Below are 20,615 nucleotides of genomic sequence, written 5' to 3' on the forward strand. Positions count from 1 at the left end.
AGGGAACCTGAGAGGCCCTTTGAAGGTAAGTACTATTTTGTGTTTTTATTGAACACTTGGAAGAGGCCTAAGCTTGGGAAGGGAACCTGAGAGGCCCTTTGAACGTAAGTACTATTTTGTGGTGGTTTTTCTTGGACACGTGGAAGAGGCCTAAGCTGGGGTTGGAACCTGAGAGGCCCTTTGAAGGTAAGTACTATTTTGTGGTGGTTTTTCTTGGACACGTGGAAGAGGCCTAAGCTGGGAAGGGAACCTGAGAGGCCCTTTGAAGGTAAGTACTATTTTGTGGTGGTTTTTCTTGGACACGTGGAAGAGGCCTAAGCTGGGGAAGGGAACCTGAGAGGCCCTTTGAAGGTAAGTACTATTTTGTGGTGGTTTTTCTTGGACACGTGGAAGAGGCCTAAGCTTGGGAAGGGAACCTGAGAGGCCCTTTGAAGGTAAGTACTATTTTGTGGTGGTTTTTCTTGGACACGTGGAAGAGGCCTAAGCTTGGGAAGGGAACCTGAGAGGCCCTTTGAAGGTAAGTACTATTTTGTGGTGGTTTTTCTTGGACACGTGGAAGAGGCCTAAGCTGGGAAGGGAACCTGAGAGGCCCTTTGAAGGTAAGTGCTATTTTTGTGTTTTTATTGAACACTTGGAAGAGGCCTAAGCTTGGGAACGGAACCTGAGAGGCCCTTTGAAGGTAAGTACTATTTTGTGGTTTTATTGAACACTTGGAAGAGGCCTAAGCTTGGGAAGGGAACCTGAGAGGCCCTTTGAAGGTAAGTACTATTTTGTGGTTTTCTTGGACACGTGGAAGAGGCCTAAGCCTGGGGAAGGGAACCTGAGAGGCCCTTTGAAGGTAAGTACTATTTTGTGGTTTTCTTGGACACTTGGAAGAGGCCTAAGCCTAGGGAAGGGAACCTGAGAGGCCCTTTGAAGGTAAGTACTATTTTGTGGTTTTCTTGAACACTTGGAAGAGGCCTAAGCTTGGGAAGGGAACCTGAGAGGCCCATTGAAGGTAAGTACTATGTTGTGGTTTTCTTGGACACTTGGAAGAGGCCTAAGCCTAGGGAAGGGAACCTGAGAGGCCCTTTGAAGGTAAGTACTATTTTGTGGTTTTCTTGGACACGTGGAAGAGGCCTAAGCTTGGGAAGGGAACCTGAGAGGCCCATTGAAGGTAAGTACTATTTTGTGGTTTTCTTGGACACTTGGAAGAGGCCTAAGCTTGGGAAGGGAACCTGAGAGGCCCATTGAAGGTAAGTACTATTTTGTGGTGGTTTTTCTTGGACACTTGGAAGAGGCCTAAGCTTGGGAAGGGAACCTGAGAGGCCCATTGAAGGTAAGTACTATTTTGTGGTGGTTTTTCTTGGACACGTGGAAGAGGCCTAAGCTTGGGAAGGGAACCTGAGAGGCCCATTGAAGGTAAGTACTATTTTGTGGTTTTCTTGGACACTTGGAAGAGGCCTAAGCTTGGGAAGGGAACCTGAGAGGCCCATTGAAGGTAAGTACTATTTTTGTGTTTTTCCTGGACATGTGGAAGAGGCCTAAGCCTGGGGAAGGGAACCTAAGAGGCCCATTGAAGGTAAGTACTATTTTGTGGTGGTTTTTCTTGGACACGTGGAAGAGGCCTAAGCTGGGGAAGGGAACCTGAGAGGCCCATTGAAGGTAAGTACTATTTTGTGGTGGTTTTTCTTGGACACGTGGAAGAGGCCTAAGCTGGGGAAGGGAACCTGAGAGGCCCATTGAAGGTAAGTACTATTTTGTGGTTTTCTTGGACACGTGGAAGAGGCCTAAGCCTGGGAAGGGAACCTGAGAGGCCCATTGAAGGTAAGTACTATTTTGTGGTGGTTTTTCTTGGACACGTGGAAGAGGCCTAAGCCTGGGGAAGGGAACCTGAGAGGCCCATTGAAGGTAAGTACTATTTTGTGGTTTTCTTGGACACGTGGAAGAGGCCTAAGCCTGGGAAGGGAACCTGAGAGGCCCATTGAAGGTAAGTACTATTTTGTGGTGGTTTTTCTTAGACACGTGGAAGAGGCCTAAGCCTGGGGAAGGGAACCTGAGAGGCCCTTTGAAGGTAAGTACTATTTTGTGTTTTTATTGAACACTTGGAAGAGGCCTAATCTTGGGAAGGGAACCTGAGAGGCCCTTTGAAGGTAAGTACTATTTTGTGGTGGTTTTTCTTGGACACGTGGAAGAGGCCTAAGCTTGGGAAGGGAAACTGAGAGGCCCTTTGAAGGTAAGTACTATTTTTGTGTTTTTATTGAACACTTGGAAGAGGCCTAAGCTTGGGAAGGGAACCTGAGAGGCCCTTTGAAGGTAAGTACTATTTTGTGGTGTTTTTTCTTGGACACGTGGAAGAGGCCTAAGCTGGGGAAGGGAACCTGAGAGGCCCTTTGAAGGTAAGTACTATTTTGTGGTGGTTTTTCTTGGACACGTGGAAGAGGCCTAAGCTGGGAAGGGAACCTGAGAGGCCCTTTGAAGGTAAGTGCTATTTTTGTGTTTTTATTGAACACTTGGAAGAGGCCTAAGCTTGGGAACGGAACCTGAGAGGCCCTTTGAAGGTAAGTACTATTTTGTGGTTTTATTGAACACTTGGAAGAGGCCTAAGCTTGGGAAGGGAACCTGAGAGGCCCATTGAAGGTAAGTACTATTTTGTGGTTTTCTTGGACACTTGGAAGAGGCCTAAGCTTGGGAAGGGAACCTGAGAGGCCCTTTGAAGGTAAGTACTATTTTGTGGTTTTCTTGGACACGTGGAAGAGGCCTAAGCCTGGGGAAGGGAACCTGAGAGGCCCTTTGAAGGTAAGTACTATTTTGTGGTTTTCTTGGACACTTGGAAGAGGCCTAAGCCTAGGGAAGGGAACCTGAGAGGCCCTTTGAAGGTAAGTACTATTTTGTGGTTTTCTTGAACACTTGGAAGAGGCCTAAGCTTGGGAAGGGAACCTGAGAGGCCCATTGAAGGTAAGTACTATGTTGTGGTTTTCTTGGACACTTGGAAGAGGCCTAAGCCTAGGGAAGGGAACCTGAGAGGCCCTTTGAAGGTAAGTACTATTTTGTGGTTTTCTTGGACACGTGGAAGAGGCCTAAGCTTGGGAAGGGAACCTGAGAGGCCCATTGAAGGTAAGTACTATTTTGTGGTTTTCTTGGACACTTGGAAGAGGCCTAAGCTTGGGAAGGGAACCTGAGAGGCCCATTGAAGGTAAGTACTATTTTGTGGTGGTTTTTCTTGGACACTTGGAAGAGGCCTAAGCTTGGGAAGGGAACCTGAGAGGCCCATTGAAGGTAAGTACTATTTTGTGGTGGTTTTTCTTGGACACGTGGAAGAGGCCTAAGCTTGGGAAGGGAACCTGAGAGGCCCATTGAAGGTAAGTACTATTTTGTGGTTTTCTTGGACACTTGGAAGAGGCCTAAGCTTGGGAAGGGAACCTGAGAGGCCCATTGAAGGTAAGTACTATTTTTGTGTTTTTCCTGGACATGTGGAAGAGGCCTAAGCCTGGGGAAGGGAACCTAAGAGGCCCATTGAAGGTAAGTACTATTTTGTGGTGGTTTTTCTTGGACACGTGGAAGAGGCCTAAGCTGGGGAAGGGAACCTGAGAGGCCCATTGAAGGTAAGTACTATTTTGTGGTGGTTTTTCTTGGACACGTGGAAGAGGCCTAAGCTGGGGAAGGGAACCTGAGAGGCCCATTGAAGGTAAGTACTATTTTGTGGTGGTTTTTCTTGGACACGTGGAAGAGGCCTAAGCTGGGGAAGGGAACCTGAGAGGCCCTTTGAAGGTAAGTACTATTTTGTGGTTTTCTTGGACACGTGGAAGAGGCCTAAGCCTGGGAAGGGAACCTGAGAGGCCCATTGAAGGTAAGTACTATTTTGTGGTTTTCTTGGACAGGTGGAAGAGGCCTAAGCCTGGGGAAGGGAACCTGAGTTGCCCTTTGAAGGTAAGTACTATTTTGTGGTTTTCTTGGACATGTGGAAGAGGCTTAAGCTTGGGAAGGGGACCTGAGAGGCCCTTTGAAGGTAAGTACTATTTTGTATTTTTATTGAACACTTGGAAGAGGCCTAAGCTTGGGAAGGGAACCTGAGAGGCCCTTTGAAGGTAAGTACTATTTTTGTGTTTTTATTGAACATGTGGAAGAGGCCTAAGCTTGGGAAGGGAACCTGAGAGGCCCTTTGAAGGTAAGTACTATTTTGTGGTGGTTTTTCTTGGACACGTGGAAGAGGCCTAAGCTGGGGAAGGGAACCTGAGAGGCCCTTTGAAGGTAAGTACTATTTTGTGGTGGTTTTTCTTGGACACGTGGAAGAGGCCTAAGCTGGGAAGGGAACCTGAGAGGCCCATTGAAGGTAAGTACTATTTTGTGGTGGTTTTTCTTGGACATGTGGAAGAGGCCTAAGCTTGGGAAGGGAACCTGAGAGGCCCATTGAAGGTAAGTACTATTTTGTGGTTTTCTTGGACACTTGGAAGAGGCCTAAGCTTGGGAAGGGAACCTGAGAGGCCCATTGAACGTAAGTACTATTTTTGTGTTTTTCTTGGACACGTGGAAGAGGCCTAAGCCTGGGGAAGGGAAGCTGAGAGACCCATTGAAGGTAAGTACTATTTTGTGGTGGTTTTTCTTGGACACGTGGAAGAGGCCTAAGCTGGGGAAGGGAACCTGAGAGGCCCATTGAAGGTAAGTACTATTTTGTGGTGGTTTTTCTTGGACACGTGGAAGAGGCCTAAGCTGGGGAAGGGAACCTGAGAGGCCCATTGAAGGTAAGTACTATTTTGTGGTGGTTTTTCTTGGACACGTGGAAGAGGCCTAAGTTTGGGAAGGGAACCTGAGAGGCCCTTTGAAGGTAAGTACTATTTTGTGGTTTTCTTGGACACGTGGAAGAGGCCTAAGCCTGGGAAGGGAACCTGAGAGGCCCATTGAAGGTAAGTACTATTTTGTGGTTTTCTTGGACACTTGGAAGAGGCCTAAGCCTGGGGAAGGGAACCTGAGAGGCCCTTTGAAGGTAAGTACTATTTTGTGGTTTTCCTGGACACGTGGAAGAGGCCTAAGCTTGGGAAGGGAACCTGAGAGGCCCTTTGAAGGTAAGTACTATTTTGTGTTTTTATTGAACACTTGGAAGAGGCCTAAGCTTGGGAAGGGAACCTGAGAGGCCCTTTGAACGTAAGTACTATTTTGTGGTGGTTTTTCTTGGACACGTGGAAGAGGCCTAAGCTGGGGTTGGAACCTGAGAGGCCCTTTGAAGGTAAGTACTATTTTGTGGTGGTTTTTCTTGGACACGTGGAAGAGGCCTAAGCTGGGAAGGGAACCTGAGAGGCCCTTTGAAGGTAAGTACTATTTTGTGGTGGTTTTTCTTGGACACGTGGAAGAGGCCTAAGCTGGGGAAGGGAACCTGAGAGGCCCTTTGAAGGTAAGTACTATTTTGTGGTGGTTTTTCTTGGACACGTGGAAGAGGCCTAAGCTTGGGAAGGGAACCTGAGAGGCCCTTTGAAGGTAAGTACTATTTTGTGGTGGTTTTTCTTGGACACGTGGAAGAGGCCTAAGCTTGGGAAGGGAACCTGAGAGGCCCTTTGAAGGTAAGTATTATTTTGTGGTGGTTTTTCTTGGACACGTGGAAGAGGCCTAAGCTGGGAAGGGAACCTGAGAGGCCCTTTGAAGATAAGTACTATTTTGTGGTGGTTTTTCTTGGACACTTGGAAGAGGCCTAAGCTTGGGAAGGGAACCTGAGAGGCCCATTGAAGGTAAGTACTATTTTGTGGTGGTTTTTCTTGGACACGTGGAAGAGGCCTAAGCTTGGGAAGGGAACCTGAGAGGCCCATTGAAGGTAAGTACTATTTTGTGGTTTTCTTGGACACTTGGAAGAGGCCTAAGCTTGGGAAGGGAACCTGAGAGGCCCATTGAAGGTAAGTACTATTTTTGTGTTTTTCCTGGACATGTGGAAGAGGCCTAAGCCTGGGGAAGGGAACCTAAGAGGCCCATTGAAGGTAAGTACTATTTTGTGGTGGTTTTTCTTGGACACGTGGAAGAGGCCTAAGCTGGGGAAGGGAACCTGAGAGGCCCATTGAAGGTAAGTACTATTTTGTGGTGGTTTTTCTTGGACACGTGGAAGAGGCCTAAGCTGGGGAAGGGAACCTGAGAGGCCCATTGAAGGTAAGTACTATTTTGTGGTGGTTTTTCTTGGACACGTGGAAGAGGCCTAAGCTTGGGAAGGGAACCTGAGAGGCCCTTTGAAGGTAAGTACTATTTTGTGGTTTTCTTGGACACGTGGAAGAGGCCTAAGCCTGGGAAGGGAACCTGAGAGGCCCATTGAAGGTAAGTACTATTTTGTGGTTTTCTTGGACAGGTGGAAGAGGCCTAAGCCTGGGGAAGGGAACCTGAGTTGCCCTTTGAAGGTAAGTACTATTTTGTGGTTTTCTTGGACACGTGGAAGAGGCCTAAGCTTGGGAAGGGGACCTGAGAGGCCCTTTGAAGGTAAGTACTATTTTGTATTTTTATTGAACACTTGGAAGAGGCCTAAGCTTGGGAAGGGAACCTGAGAGGCCCTTTGAAGGTAAGTACTATTTTTGTGTTTTTATTGAACATGTGGAAGAGGCCTAAGCTTGGGAAGGGAACCTGAGAGGCCCTTTGAAGGTAAGTACTATTTTGTGGTGGTTTTTCTTGGACACGTGGAAGAGGCCTAAGCTGGGGAAGGGAACCTGAGAGGCCCTTTGAAGGTAAGTACTATTTTGTGGTGGTTTTTCTTGGACACGTGGAAGAGGCCTAAGCTGGGAAGGGAACCTGAGAGGCCCATTGAAGGTAAGTACTATTTTGTGGTGGTTTTTCTTGGACACGTGGAAGAGGCCTAAGCTTGGGAAGGGAACCTGAGAGGCCCATTGAAGGTAAGTACTATTTTGTGGTTTTCTTGGACACTTGGAAGAGGCCTAAGCTTGGGAAGGGAACCTGAGAGGCCCATTGAACGTAAGTACTATTTTTGTGTTTTTCTTGGACACGTGGAAGAGGCCTAAGCCTGGGGAAGGGAAGCTGAGAGACCCATTGAAGGTAAGTACTATTTTGTGGTGGTTTTTCTTGGACACGTGGAAGAGGCCTAAGCTGGGGAAGGGAACCTGAGAGGCCCATTGAAGGTAAGTACTATTTTGTGGTGGTTTTTCTTGGACACGTGGAAGAGGCCTAAGCTGGGGAAGGGAACCTGAGAGGCCCATTGAAGGTAAGTACTATTTTGTGGTGGTTTTTCTTGGACACGTGGAAGAGGCCTAAGTTTGGGAAGGGAACCTGAGAGGCCCTTTGAAGGTAAGTACTATTTTGTGGTTTTCTTGGACACGTGGAAGAGGCCTAAGCCTGGGAAGGGAACCTGAGAGGCCCATTGAAGGTAAGTACTATTTTGTGGTTTTCTTGGACACTTGGAAGAGGCCTAAGCCTGGGGAAGGGAACCTGAGAGGCCCTTTGAAGGTAAGTACTATTTTGTGGTTTTCCTGGACACGTGGAAGAGGCCTAAGCTTGGGAAGGGAACCTGAGAGGCCCTTTGAAGGTAAGTACTATTTTGTGTTTTTATTGAACACTTGGAAGAGGCCTAAGCTTGGGAAGGGAACCTGAGAGGCCCTTTGAACGTAAGTACTATTTTGTGGTGGTTTTTCTTGGACACGTGGAAGAGGCCTAAGCTGGGGTTGGAACCTGAGAGGCCCTTTGAAGGTAAGTACTATTTTGTGGTGGTTTTTCTTGGACACGTGGAAGAGGCCTAAGCTGGGAAGGGAACCTGAGAGGCCCTTTGAAGGTAAGTACTATTTTGTGGTGGTTTTTCTTGGACACGTGGAAGAGGCCTAAGCTGGGGAAGGGAACCTGAGAGGCCCTTTGAAGGTAAGTACTATTTTGTGGTGGTTTTTCTTGGACACGTGGAAGAGGCCTAAGCTTGGGAAGGGAACCTGAGAGGCCCTTTGAAGGTAAGTACTATTTTGTGGTGGTTTTTCTTGGACACGTGGAAGAGGCCTAAGCTTGGGAAGGGAACCTGAGAGGCCCTTTGAAGGTAAGTATTATTTTGTGGTGGTTTTTCTTGGACACGTGGAAGAGGCCTAAGCTGGGAAGGGAACCTGAGAGGCCCTTTGAAGATAAGTACTATTTTGTGGTGCTTTTTCTTGGACACGTGGAAGAGGCCTAAGCCTGGGAAGGGAACCTGAGAGGCCCTTTGAAGGTAAGTACTATTTTTGTGTTTTTATTGAACACTTGGAAGAGGCCTAAGCTTGGGAAGGGAACCTGAGAGGCCCTTTGAAGGTAAGTACTATTTTGTGGTGGTTTTTCTTGGACACGTGGAAGAGGCCTAAGCTGGGAAGGGAACCTGAGAGGCCCTTTGAAGGTAAGTACTATTTTGTGGTGGTTTTTCTTGGACACGTGGAAGAGGCCTAAGCTTGGGAAGGGAACCTGAGAGGCCCTTTGAAGGTAAGTACTATTTTGTGGTGGTTTTTCTTGGACACGTGGAAGAGGCCTAAGCTGGGAAGGGAACCTGAGAGGCCCTTTGAAGGTAAGTACTATTTTGTGGTTTTCTTGGACACGTGGAAGAGGCCTAAGCCTGGGGAAGGGAACCTGAGAGGCCCATTGAAGGTAAGTACTATTTTGTGGTTTTCTTGGACACGTGGAAGAGGCCTAAGCCTGGGAAGGGAACCTGAGAGGCCCATTGAAGGTAAGTACTATTTTGTGGTGGTTTTTCTTGGACACGTGGAAGAGGCCTAAGCCTGGGGAAGGGAACCTGAGAGGCCCATTGAAGGTAAGTACTATTTTGTGGTTTTCTTGGACACGTGGCAGAGGCCTAAGCCTGGGAAGGGAACCTGAGAGGCCCATTGAAGGTAAGTACCATTTTGTGGTGGTTTTTCTTAGACACGTGGAAGAGGCCTAAGCCTGGGGAAGGGAACCTGAGAGGCCCTTTGAAGGTAAGTACTATTTTGTGTTTTTATTGAACACTTGGAAGAGGCCTAAGCTTGGGAAGGGAACCTGAGAGGCCCTTTGAAGGTAAGTACTATTTTGTGGTGGTTTTTCTTGGACACGTGGAAGAGGCCTAAGCTTGGGAAGGGAAACTGAGAGGCCCTTTGAAGGTAAGTACTATTTTTGTGTTTTTATTGAACACTTGGAAGAGGCCTAAGCTTGGGAAGGGAACCTGTCACGCCGCTTCCTAGACCACGGACACACCTCCCCACTCGCCCCTCCTTGCCTACCCATTCCCGCACTCCCCAACACTCGTGCACCGTGCCCCCCACTCACGTCGCACACATCAGGGCACGGCATGGCATATATGGGGGAGCGGGTGTTTATCGCCCTTCACGGCGGTGGCAGATCAACTGGAAGCTCCGTCACTTCAGGAACTTACGTCCTTTGCGGAGACCGGCGCTTCCCGGCGCTTCACGGATCACGTGACTTCGGTTGCCTAGCAGCATTGCAACGCTTTCGGGTCACGTCACATGTGACTATACGTGCGTCCCTTCCGAGGATAAAAGGAGTCGGTGAACCGAAGGCGTTGCTTCACAGCTGTTTAGTTTCGGATCACGTGACATCTCTCTTTGTTCAAGGACCTGCTCTGATTTTGACCTCGGCTTGCTCCACGGACTCCTCTTGCCTAACCCTTCAAGTACTTTTGGATTTGCCTGTTACCGACTCACGCCTGCTCCACGGACTCCTCTTGCCTAAACCCTTCAAGTACTTTTGGATTTACCTGTTACCGACTCACGCCTGCTCCACGGACTCCTCTTGCCTAAACCCTTCAAGTACTTTTGGATTTACCTATTACCGACTCACCCCTGCTCCACGGACTCCTCTTGCTTAACCCTTCAAGTACTTTTGGATTTGCCTGTTACCGACTCACGCCTGCTCCACGGATTCCTCTTGCTTAAGCTATTCATTGGCTAGGACCTCGGTCCTACAAATAGGTGGTTGCCTGTTCTACCCTACAGCACGTTTCCAGCCTAAGCTAGGAGACCCACGCCTTGACCCAAGCACTCACAGGTATTCTGGTAGCTTTGGGGTTTATGTACATGAAGGTATTCGGGCCCTGTTTCATTGCTTAACCACTGTATCTTGCTTTGCAGCGCTCAAGGGGTTCTTCCGGCTGTTCCCGCGTCCTGGCTTTCCGGACTTCCACCTGTGGCCTTAATATTCACACTGACCATATAATAAAATCGGTCAGGGTGTTTCTTGGGGACAGAGGGGTTGTTCATACTCTACACGACCAACGAACTTCGTAACAGACTGTGAAGCCTATTTTTGGTCGTCCAGAGCATGAATCCCTCCGCCGGGGATCCAGTGACCGTCTTGTTGCAAGCAGTAGCGGCTCTTAGGGCTGACATGACAGCAATACACCACCGTCTGGATGCCCTACAAAGCACACGTTTTCCGTTACCCACGGATGCAGAATTCGGTGACACAGTCCCCTCAGACCAGCCAGCCCCAGCCATGGCCCCTGCACCCACTCCTATACTGCTACCTACACCTGTTCCCCTTGCTGCCCCCGAACGTTATCAAGGGGATCCCCGGAAGTATCGCACTTTCATTAATCAATGTAGATTACATTATTTGTGCAGACCCCTAGCGTTCCCCGACTCTTGTACTAAGGCTGCGTTTCTTCTATCCCATTTGTCCGGGGTAGCGGCCACCTGGGCCAACCCGATGTTAGAGAATGACCATCCTGCTCTCTATGACTTCGACCTTCTTGTATCAGAAATGGCCAAAGTCTTTGATACACGACATAAAGCCCATTCTAGAGATCTCGAACTCTTGGATCTAACACAAGGCAAACAGACTCTGATAGAATATATCACCAAGTACAACCAACTCGCTGCTGAGACCTCCTGGCCTGAGGAGAAAAAGGCAATCGTGTTCTATCGTGGTCTATGCAACTCCATGAAAGATGCCCTCTCAGTAGTTCCTGCTCTTCCTTCAGGGTTCTCGGATTTGGTGGATCTTGCTTTACAAGTAGACGCAAGGAGATCCGAGAGAAGGGCCGAAACATCCTTCTCTATACACTCCGGACCTTCCGTATCCACCACCCCTGTTGAACCCATGCAAATAGGAGGTATCCGTAGCCCGATAACCCCATTAGAACGAGAACGCCGGAGAAACGACAATGCCTGTTTCTATTGTGGGTTAAACGGACACTTCGTAAGGGAATGCCCCCGACGTCCCAAGAACAAAACACCGGGTTTTCTGAAGGCTCGCCCATGATACAGGGGGCACCGGCGAGCCTGTCTTCGACCCCCTCCGAACCTGCCTTTGGCCCTATTAGACCGATAGAGGTCCAGGCTCTGTTAAAACCCGCTGGAGAGATCAAACACACAGTCCATATTGTGATCGATTCCGGGGCCACTGGTTGTTTCATCGATAATTCCCTGGCCCGTCGCCTCAATCTGCCCTTGGTTAGGAAAGAACATCCGGAACCAGTACATGCTGTAGACGGTACTTCGCTATCCTCCGGTCCGATTATGTTCCAAACTGCTCCTATGGAAGTGGTGATCCAAAACATCCATAGAGAAACCCTGGCATTCGATTTGATCAATACCCCACTGTTCGGCATAATACTGGGAATACCATGGTTACGACAACATAACCCATTGATCAACTGGGGCAACGGACAGGTCACGTTTGAGTCGGAGGTATGTCAACATTTCTGTCTCCTCGACACTGATTCCTTGTCCACTCCTGCCATGATTCTTGGTGCCATGGCTGCCACCCATGTCAACGATAGTGCTTCAGACCCGGTGCCTTCACACACTGTGGGGGCTGTCACAGCCAACATCCCTGCGGCCTATCACGATTTCCACACGGTGTTCGATAAGGCCACTGCTGAGGGTCTCCCCCCTCATAGACCGTACGATTGTCCGATTGACCTGGTCCCAGACGCTCCTGTACCCAAGGGTAGGGTTTATTCATTGTCACGGTCAGAGGAACAAGCCCTTAAGGATTACATACAAAAAGCTCTGGAGTTGGGTCATATACGTCCTTCTTGTTCTCCAGCTGCTAGTCCGATTTTCTTTGTGCCGAAAAAGGAGGGCGATCTCCGTCCATGTGTGGACTACAGACGGTTAAATGCCATTACCATCAAGAACAGGTACCCTCTTCCGCTCATATCCACGCTACTAGACAGGTTGACTAAAGCATCTGTTTTTACCAAGCTGGACCTGAGGGGGGCGTACAATCTGATTCGTATGCGGCTTGGGGATGAGTGGAAGACGGCGTTTTGCTCCCGACAGGGGTTATATGAATACACGGTAATGCCCTTCGGGCTTTGTAATGCCCCTGCCACGTTCCAACGTTTTGTCAACGAAGTGTTCTCAGACATCCTGGACACATTCGTGGTGGTATATCTGGACGATATTCTTATCTATTCGTCCTCCCTGGAGGAACACGTCGGGCATGTTAGGGAGGTGCTCTCTCGCCTAAAGACCAATGCCTTGTTTGCCAAGCCTGAAAAATGTTTGTTTCATTCCAAGGAAGTGGAGTTTCTGGGTTTTCGCATATCCCCTGGGGGCCTGTCCATGAATTTATCTAAGGTCCATGCCGTCACCGAATGGCCGTCTCCTGTTACTCTGAAACAACTCCAATCTTTTCTCGGCTTCGCTAATTTCTATCGGCGATTCATCGCCGGCTTCTCTTCTATTGTTGCTCCACTGACCGCCCTGACCAGCCCCCTTGTCCCGTTCACTTGGACCTCCGTCCATCAGAAGGCTTTTGAGGAACTCAAGGCCAGGTTCGTGTCCGCCCCTGTTTTACAGCATCCTGATCCAGAACTCCCCTACATTCTGGAGGCTGATGCCTCCTCGTTTGCTCTAGGTGCAGTATTGTCTCAACCTTGCCCAACCACGGGTTGTCTACATCCAGTGGCCTTTCACTCACGAAAGTTTTCGGTGGCTGAAGCGCACTATACAGTAACCGAAAAAGAATTGTTGGCCATCAAGGATGCTTTACAAACGTGGCGTCATCACCTCATGGGTGCGAAACATCAGACAGTGGTGTATACAGACCACAAAAACCTACAGGATCTGGCCTCGTTAAAATGTGCTAACAGCAGACAGGTGCGTTGGCATTTATTTTTTGCCGCGTTTGATTTTGTGGTCAAACACAGACCCGGTCGCAGTCATGGCAAAGCTGATGCCTTGTCCCGTTCTCCCGGAGGGGAGTCCTTGTCCGTGTACCCCGACACACTGCTAGGAAAGGGCCATGTCATCTGTACTTGTACACCATCCCCCACCATGCTTATCGACATCCGGCGTTGGGTTTCCCAGAATCCTCAGGCTCTCAACGAATTGGACATTGCTCTTCACGAGGGGTTGCCTTTCATCCACGACAAACTGTTCCTTCCCACGTGTGACGTCCGCAACCAGGCGTTAGCATGGTCACACGATGCTGCTGTAAACGGCCATCCCGGGCAACAGCGTACCCTGGACCTGTTGCAACGCTGGTGCTGGTGGCCTTCCATGAGAAAGCATGTCGAACATTATGTTAACACTTGTTCCATATGTGCCCAATGCAAAACACGCAAAGGACGGCCTTTAGGGCTGCTCTTACCTCTTCCCGTACCTCCCAGACCTTGGCACACCGTCTCGATGGATCTCATCACTGACCTACCCCGCAAACAGGGCTACGACACCATATGGGTTATTGTCGATTCATACACCAAAATGGCCCGCTTTATCCCCTGTACTGGTATACCCTCTGCTCCAACTCTGGCTCGCTTATTCTTCAGATCTGTCTTCTGCCTCTTTGGTTTACCACAGGTCATCATATCAGACCGTGGGTCTCAATTCACGTCCTGTTTCTGGCGCGCGCTCACCAGACTCCTGGGGATCGATGCTCGCTTTTCTTCAGCTTATCACCCCGAGAGTGACGGGCAGACCGAGCGGGTAAACCAGGCTTTGGAGCAGTACTTGCGGTGTTTGTCCCTCCAGTATCAGGACTCATGGGCCAAACTGCTGTATATTGCTGAATTTGCGTATAATAACTCCCGTCATTCGACCACAGGTTTTTCCCCCTTTTATGCTTTATACGGGCAGCACCCACGTGCCCTCCCACTTCCTGATTTCCCCTCTACTACTCCCGCTGCTAATGCCTGTGTTCGGGATCTGGCCGGTGTCCATGCCCAGACCTTGGTCCATCTCCATGAGGCCCAGACAGTTATGAAGACTAAAGCGGACCGCAAACGGGCCGCACATCGGAGTATCGGGTGGGCGATAGGGTGTGGCTTTCGACCAGGCATTTGCGGATCCCTGGCTGTCGCAAGTTGTTGCCTCGTTTTGTGGGCCCTTATAGGATCTCCAGGGTTTTGATTCCTGTGGCCCTCAAGCTTTCGGTTCCCCTTTCTTGGAGGATTCACCCGGTCTGCCATACTTCTCTCTTGAAACCTTACCTAGCTCCTACCCGTGTCCTGGTCCCGCCCGCTCCTGTCTCGGTGGATTCGCAGGATGTTTATGAGGTTAGTGCCATCCTTGGGTCCCGTTTCCATCGGGGTCGGCTTCAATACCTGGTGGATTGGCTGGGCTATGGTCCCGAAGACCGCTCTTGGGTTCCCGCCCGGGATGTCCATGCCCCGCTTTTGGTTTCCCGCTTTCACAGGGACAGTCCTGCCAGCCCACGGGGTCGTGGGCCTTTAAGGGGGGATTCTGTCACGCCGCTTCCTAGACCACGGACACACCTCCCCACTCGCCCCTCCTTGCCTACCCATTCCCGCACTCCCCAACACTCGTGCACCGTGCCCCCCACTCACGTCGCACACATCAGGGCACGGCATGGCATATATGGGGGAGCGGGTGTTTATCGCCCTTCACGGCGGTGGCAGATCAACTGGAAGCTCCGTCACTTCAGGAACTTACGTCCTTTGCGGAGACCGGCGCTTCCCGGCGCTTCACGGATCACGTGACTTCGGTTGCCTAGCAGCATTGCAACGCTTTCGGGTCACGTCACATGTGACTATACGTGCGTCCCTTCCGAGGATAAAAGGAGTCGGTGAACCAAAGGCGTTGCTTCACAGCTGTTTAGTTTCGGATCACGTGACATCTCTCTTTGTTCAAGGACCTGCTCTGATTTTGACCTCGGCTTGCTCCACGGACTCCTCTTGCCTAACCCTTCAAGTACTTTTGGATTTGCCTGTTACCGACTCACGCCTGCTCCACGGACTCCTCTTGCCTAAACCCTTCAAGTACTTTTGGATTTACCTGTTACCGACTCACGCCTGCTCCACGGACTCCTCTTGCCTAAACCCTTCAAGTACTTTTGGATTTACCTATTACCGACTCACGCCTGCTCCACGGACTCCTCTTGCTTAACCCTTCAAGTACTTTTGGATTTGCCTGTTACCGACTCACGCCTGCTCCACGGATTCCTCTTGCTTAAGCTATTCATTGGCTAGGACCTCGGTCCTACAAATAGGTGGTTGCCTGTTCTACCCTACAGCACGTTTCCAGCCTAAGCTAGGAGACCCACGCCTTGACCCAAGCACTCACAGGTTTTCTGGTAGCTTTGGGGTTTATGTACATGAAGGTATTCGGGCCCTGTTTCATTGCTTAACCACTGTATCTTGCTTTGCAGCGCTCAAGGGGTTCTTCCGGCTGTTCCCGCGTCCTGGCTTTCCGGACTTCCACCTGTGGCCTTAATATTCACACTGACCATATAATAAAATCGGTCAGGGTGTTTCTTGGGGACAGAGGGGTTGTTCATACTCTACACGACCAACGAACTTCGTAACAGAACCTGAGAGGCCCTTTGAAGGTAAGTACTATTTTGTGGTGTTTTTTCTTGGACACGTGGAAGAGGCCTAAGCTGGGGAAGGGAACCTGAGAGGCCCTTTGAAGGTAAGTACTATTTTGTGGTGGTTTTTCTTGGACACGTGGAAGAGGCCTAAGCTGGGAAGGGAACCTGAGTGGCCCTTTGAAGGTAAGTACTATTTTGTGGTGGTTTTTCTTGGAAACGTGGAAGAGGCCTAAGCCTGGGAAGGGAACCTGAGAGGCCCTTTGAAGGTAAGTACTATTTTTGTGTTTTTATTGAACACTTGGAAGAGGCCTAAGCTTGGGAACGGAACCTGAGAGGCCCTTTGAAGGTAAGTACTATTTTGTGTTTTTATTGAACACTTGGAAGAGGCCTAAGCTTGGGAAGGGAACCTGAGAGGCCCATTGAAGGTAAGTACTATTTTGTGGTTTTCTTGGACACTTGGAAGAGGCCTAAGCTTGGGAAGGGAACCTGAGAGGCCCTTTGAAGGTAAGTACTATTTTGTGGTTTTCTTGGACACGTGGAAGAGGCCTAAGCCTGGGGAAGGGAACCTGAGAGGCCCTTTGAAGGTAAGTACTATTTTGTGGTTTTCTTGGACACTTGGAAGAGGCCTAAGCCTGGGGAAGGGAACCTGAGAGGCCCTTTGAAGGTAAGTACTATTTTGTGGTTTTCTTGAACACTTGGAAGAGGCCTAAGCTTGGGAAGGGAACCTGAGAGGCCCATTAAAGGTAAGTACTATGTTGTGGTTTTCTTGGACACTTGGAAGAGGCCTAAGCTTGGGAAGGGAACCTGAGAGGCCCTTTAAAGGTAAGTACTATTTTGTGGTTTTCTTGGACACGTGGAAGAGGCCTAAGCTTGGGAAGGGAACCTGAGAGGCCCATTGAAGGTAAGTACTATTTTGTGGTGGTTTTTCTTGGACACTTGGAAGAGGCCTAAGCTTGGGAAGGGAACCTGAGAGGCCCATTGAAGGTAAGTACTATTTTGTGGTGGTTTTTCTTGGACACGTGGAAGAGGCCTAAGCTTGGGAAGGGAACCTGAGAGGCCCATTGAAGGTAAGTAGTATTTTGTGGTTTTCTTGGACACTTGGAAGAGGCCTAAGCTTGGGAAGGGAACCTGAGAGGCCCATTGAAGGTAAGTACTATTTTTGTGTTTTTCCTGGACATGTGGAAGAGGCCTAAGCCTGGGGAAGGGAACCTAAGAGGCCCATTGAAGGTAAGTACTATTTTGTGGTGGTTTTTCTTGGACACGTGGAAGAGGCCTAAGCTGGGGAAGGGAACCTGAGAGGCCCATTGAAGGTAAGTACTATTTTGTGGTGGTTTTTCTTGGACACGTGGGAGAGGCCTAAGCTGGGGAAGGGAACCTGAGAGGCCCTTTGACTGTAAGTACTATTTTGTGGTGGTTTTTCTTGGACACGTGGAAGAGGCCTAAGCTGGGAAGGGAACCTGAGAGGCCCTTTGAAGGTAAGTACTATTTTGTGGTGGTTTTTCTTGGACACGTGGAAGAGGCCTAAGCCTGGGAAGGGAACCTGAGAGGCCCTTTGAAGGTAAGTACTATTTTTGTGTTTTTATTGAACACTTGGAAGAGGCCTAAGCTTGGGAAGGGAACCTGAGAGGCCCTTTGAAGGTAAGTACTATTTTGTGGTGGTTTTTCTTGGACACGTGGAAGAGGCCTAAGCTGGGAAGGGAACCTGAGAGGCCCTTTGAAGGTAAGTACTATTTTGTGGTGGTTTTTCTTGGACACGTGGAAGAGGCCTAAGCCTGGGGAAGGGAACCTGAGAGGTCCTTTGAAGGTAAGTACTATTTTTGTGTTTTTATTGAACACTTGGAAGAGGCCTAAGCTTGGGAAGGGAACCTGAGAGGCCCTTTGAAGGTAAGTACTATTTTGTGGTGGTTTTTCTTGGACACGTGGAAGAGGCCTAACCTGGGAAGGGAACCTGAGAGGCCCTTCGAAGGTAAGTAATATTTTGTGGTGGTTTTTCTTGGACACGTGGAAGAGGCCTAAGCTTGGGAAGGTAACCTGAGAGGCCCTTTGAAGGTAAGTACTATTTTGTGGTAGTTTTTCTTGGAGGAGGTGGAAGAGGCCTAAGATGGGAAGGGAACCTGAGAGGCCCTTTGAAGGTAAGTACTATTTTGTGGTTTTCTTGGACACGTGGAAGAGGCCTAAGCCTGGGGAAGGGAACCTGAGAGGCCCATTGAAGGTAATTACTATTTTGTGGTTTTCTTGGACACGTGGAAGAGGCCTAAGCCTGGGAAGGGAACCTGAGAAGCCCATTGAAGGTAAGTACTATTTTGTGGTGGTTTTTCTTGGACACGTGGAAGAGGCCTAAGACTGGGGAAGGGAACCTGAGAGGCCCATTGAAGGTAAGTACTATTTTGTGGTTTTCTTGGACACGTGGAAGAGGCCTAAGCCTGGGGAAGGGAACCTGAGAGGCCCTTTGAAGGTAAGTACTATTTTGTGTTTTTATTGAACACTTGGAAGAGGCCTAAGCTTGGGAAGGGAACCTGGAGGCCCTTTGAAGGTAAGTACTATTTTGTGGTGGTTTTTCTTGGACACGTGGAAGAGGCCTAAGCTTGGGAAGGGAACCTGAGAGGCCCTTTGAAGGTAAGTACTATTTTTGTGTTTTTATTGAACACTTGGAAGAGTCCTAAGCTTGGGAAGGGAACCTGAGAGGCCCTTTGAAGGTAAGTACTATTTTGTGGTGGTTTTTCTTGGACACGTGGAAGAGGCCTAAGCTGGGGAAGGGAACCTGAGAGGCCCTTTGAAGGTAAGTACTATTTTTGTGTTTTTCTTGGACACGTGGAAGAGGCCTAAGCTTGGGAAGGGAACCTGAGAGGCCCTTTGAAGGTAAGTACTATTTTGTGGTGGTTTTTCTTGGACACGTGGAAGAGGCCTAAGCTGGGAAGGGAACCTGAGAGGCCCTTTGAAGGTAAGTACTATTTTGTGGTGGTTTTTCTTGGACACGTGGAAGAGGCCTAAGCCTGGGGAAGGGAACCTGAGAGGCCCTTTGAAGGTAAGTACTATTTTTGTGTTTCTATTGAACACTTGGAAGAGGCCTAAGCTTGGGAAGGGAACCTGAGAGGCCCTTTGAAGGTCAGTACTATTTTGTGGTGGTTTTCCTTGGACACGTGGAAGAGGCCTAAGCTGGGAAGGGAACCTGAGAGGCCCTTTGAAGGTAAGTACTATTTTGTGATGGTTTTTCTTGGACACGTGGAAGAGGCCTAAGCTTGGGAAGGGAACCTGAGAGGCCCTTTGAAGGTAAGTACTATTTTGTGGTGGTTTTTCTTGGACACGTGGAAGAGGCCTAAGCTGGGAAGGGAACCTGAGAGGCCCTTTGAAGGTAAGTACTATTTTGTGGTTTTCTTGGACACGTGGAAGAGGCCTAAGCCTGGGGAAGGGAACCTGAGAGGCCCATTGAAGGTAAATACTATTTTGTGGTGGTTTTTCTTGGACACGTGGAAGAGGCCTAAGCCTGGGAAGGGAACCTGAGAGGCCCTTTGAAGGTAAGTACTATTTTGTGGTGGTTTTTCTTGGACACGTGGAAGAGGCCTAAGCCTGGGAAGGGAACCTGAGAGGCCCATTGAAGGTAAGTACTATTTTGTGGTGGTTTTTCTTGGACACTTGGAAGAGGCCTAAGCCGGGGAAGGAAACCTGAGAGGCCCTTTGAAGGTAAGTACTATTTTGTGGTGGTTTTTCTTGGACACGTGGAAAAGGCCTAAGCCGGGGAAGGGAACCTGAGAGGCCCTTTGAAGGTAAGTACTATTTTGTGGTGGTTTTTCGTGGACACGTGGAAGAGGCTTAAGCTGGGAAGGGAACCTGAGAGGCCCTTTGAAGGTAAGTACTATTTTGTGGTGGTTTTTCTTGGACACGTGGAAAGGCCTAAGCTGGGGAAGGGAACCTGAGAGGCCCTTTGAAGGTAAGTACTATTTTGTGGTGGTTTTTCTTGGACACTTGGAAGAGGCCTAAGCCGGGGAAGGGAACCTGAGAGGCCCTTTGAAGGTAAGTACTATTTTGTGGTTGTTTTTCTTGGACACGTGGAAGAGGCCTAAGCTGGGAAGGGAACCTGAGAGGCCTTTTGAAGGTAAGTACTATTTTGTGGTGGTTTTTCTTGGACACATGGAAGAGGCCTAAGCTGGGGAAGGGAACCTGAGAGGCCCTTTGAAGGTAAGTACTATTTTGTGGTGGTTTTTCTTGGACACTTGGAAGAGGCCTAAGCTGGGGAAGGGAACCTGAGAGGCCCTTTGAAGGTAAGTACTATTTTGTGGTGGTTTTTCTTGGACACTTGGAAGAGGCCTAAGCCGGGGAAGGGAACCTGAGAGGCCCTTTGAAGGTAAGTACTATTTTGTGGTGGTTTTTCTTGGACACGTGGAAGAGGCCTAAGCTGGGGAAGGGAACCTGAGAGGCCCTTTGAAGGTAAGTACTATTTTGTGGTGGTTTTTCTTGGACACGTGGAAGAGGCCTAAGCTGGGGAAGGGAACCTGAGAGGCCCTTTGAAGGTAAGTACTATTTTGTGGTGGTTTTTCTTGGACACGTGGAAGAGGCCTAAACTGGGGAAGGGAACCTGAGAGGCCCTTTGAAGGTAAGTACTATTTTGTGGTGGTTTTTCTTGGACACGTGGAAGAGGCCTAAGCTGGGGAAGGGAACCTGAGAGGCCCATTGAAGGTAAGTACTATTTTGTGGTGGTTTTTCTTGGACACGTAGACGAGGCCTAAGCCTGGGGAAGGGAACCTGAGAGGCCCTTTGAAGGTAAGTACTATTTTGTGGTGGTTTTTCTTGGACACGTGGAAGAGGCCTAAGCCGGGGAAGGGAACCTGGGAGGCCTATTGAAGGTAAGTACTATTTTGTGGTGGTTTTTCTTGGACACGTGGAAGAGGCCTAAGCCTGGGGAAGGGAACCTGAGGGGCCCTTTGAAGGTAAGTACTATTTTGTGG

The sequence above is a fragment of the Ambystoma mexicanum genome, chromosome 6p (genome assembly GCF_040938575.1).
Source record: "Ambystoma mexicanum isolate Mex_15411 chromosome 6p, UKY_AmexF1_1, whole genome shotgun sequence".
Taxonomy (NCBI): domain Eukaryota; kingdom Metazoa; phylum Chordata; class Amphibia; order Caudata; family Ambystomatidae; genus Ambystoma; species Ambystoma mexicanum.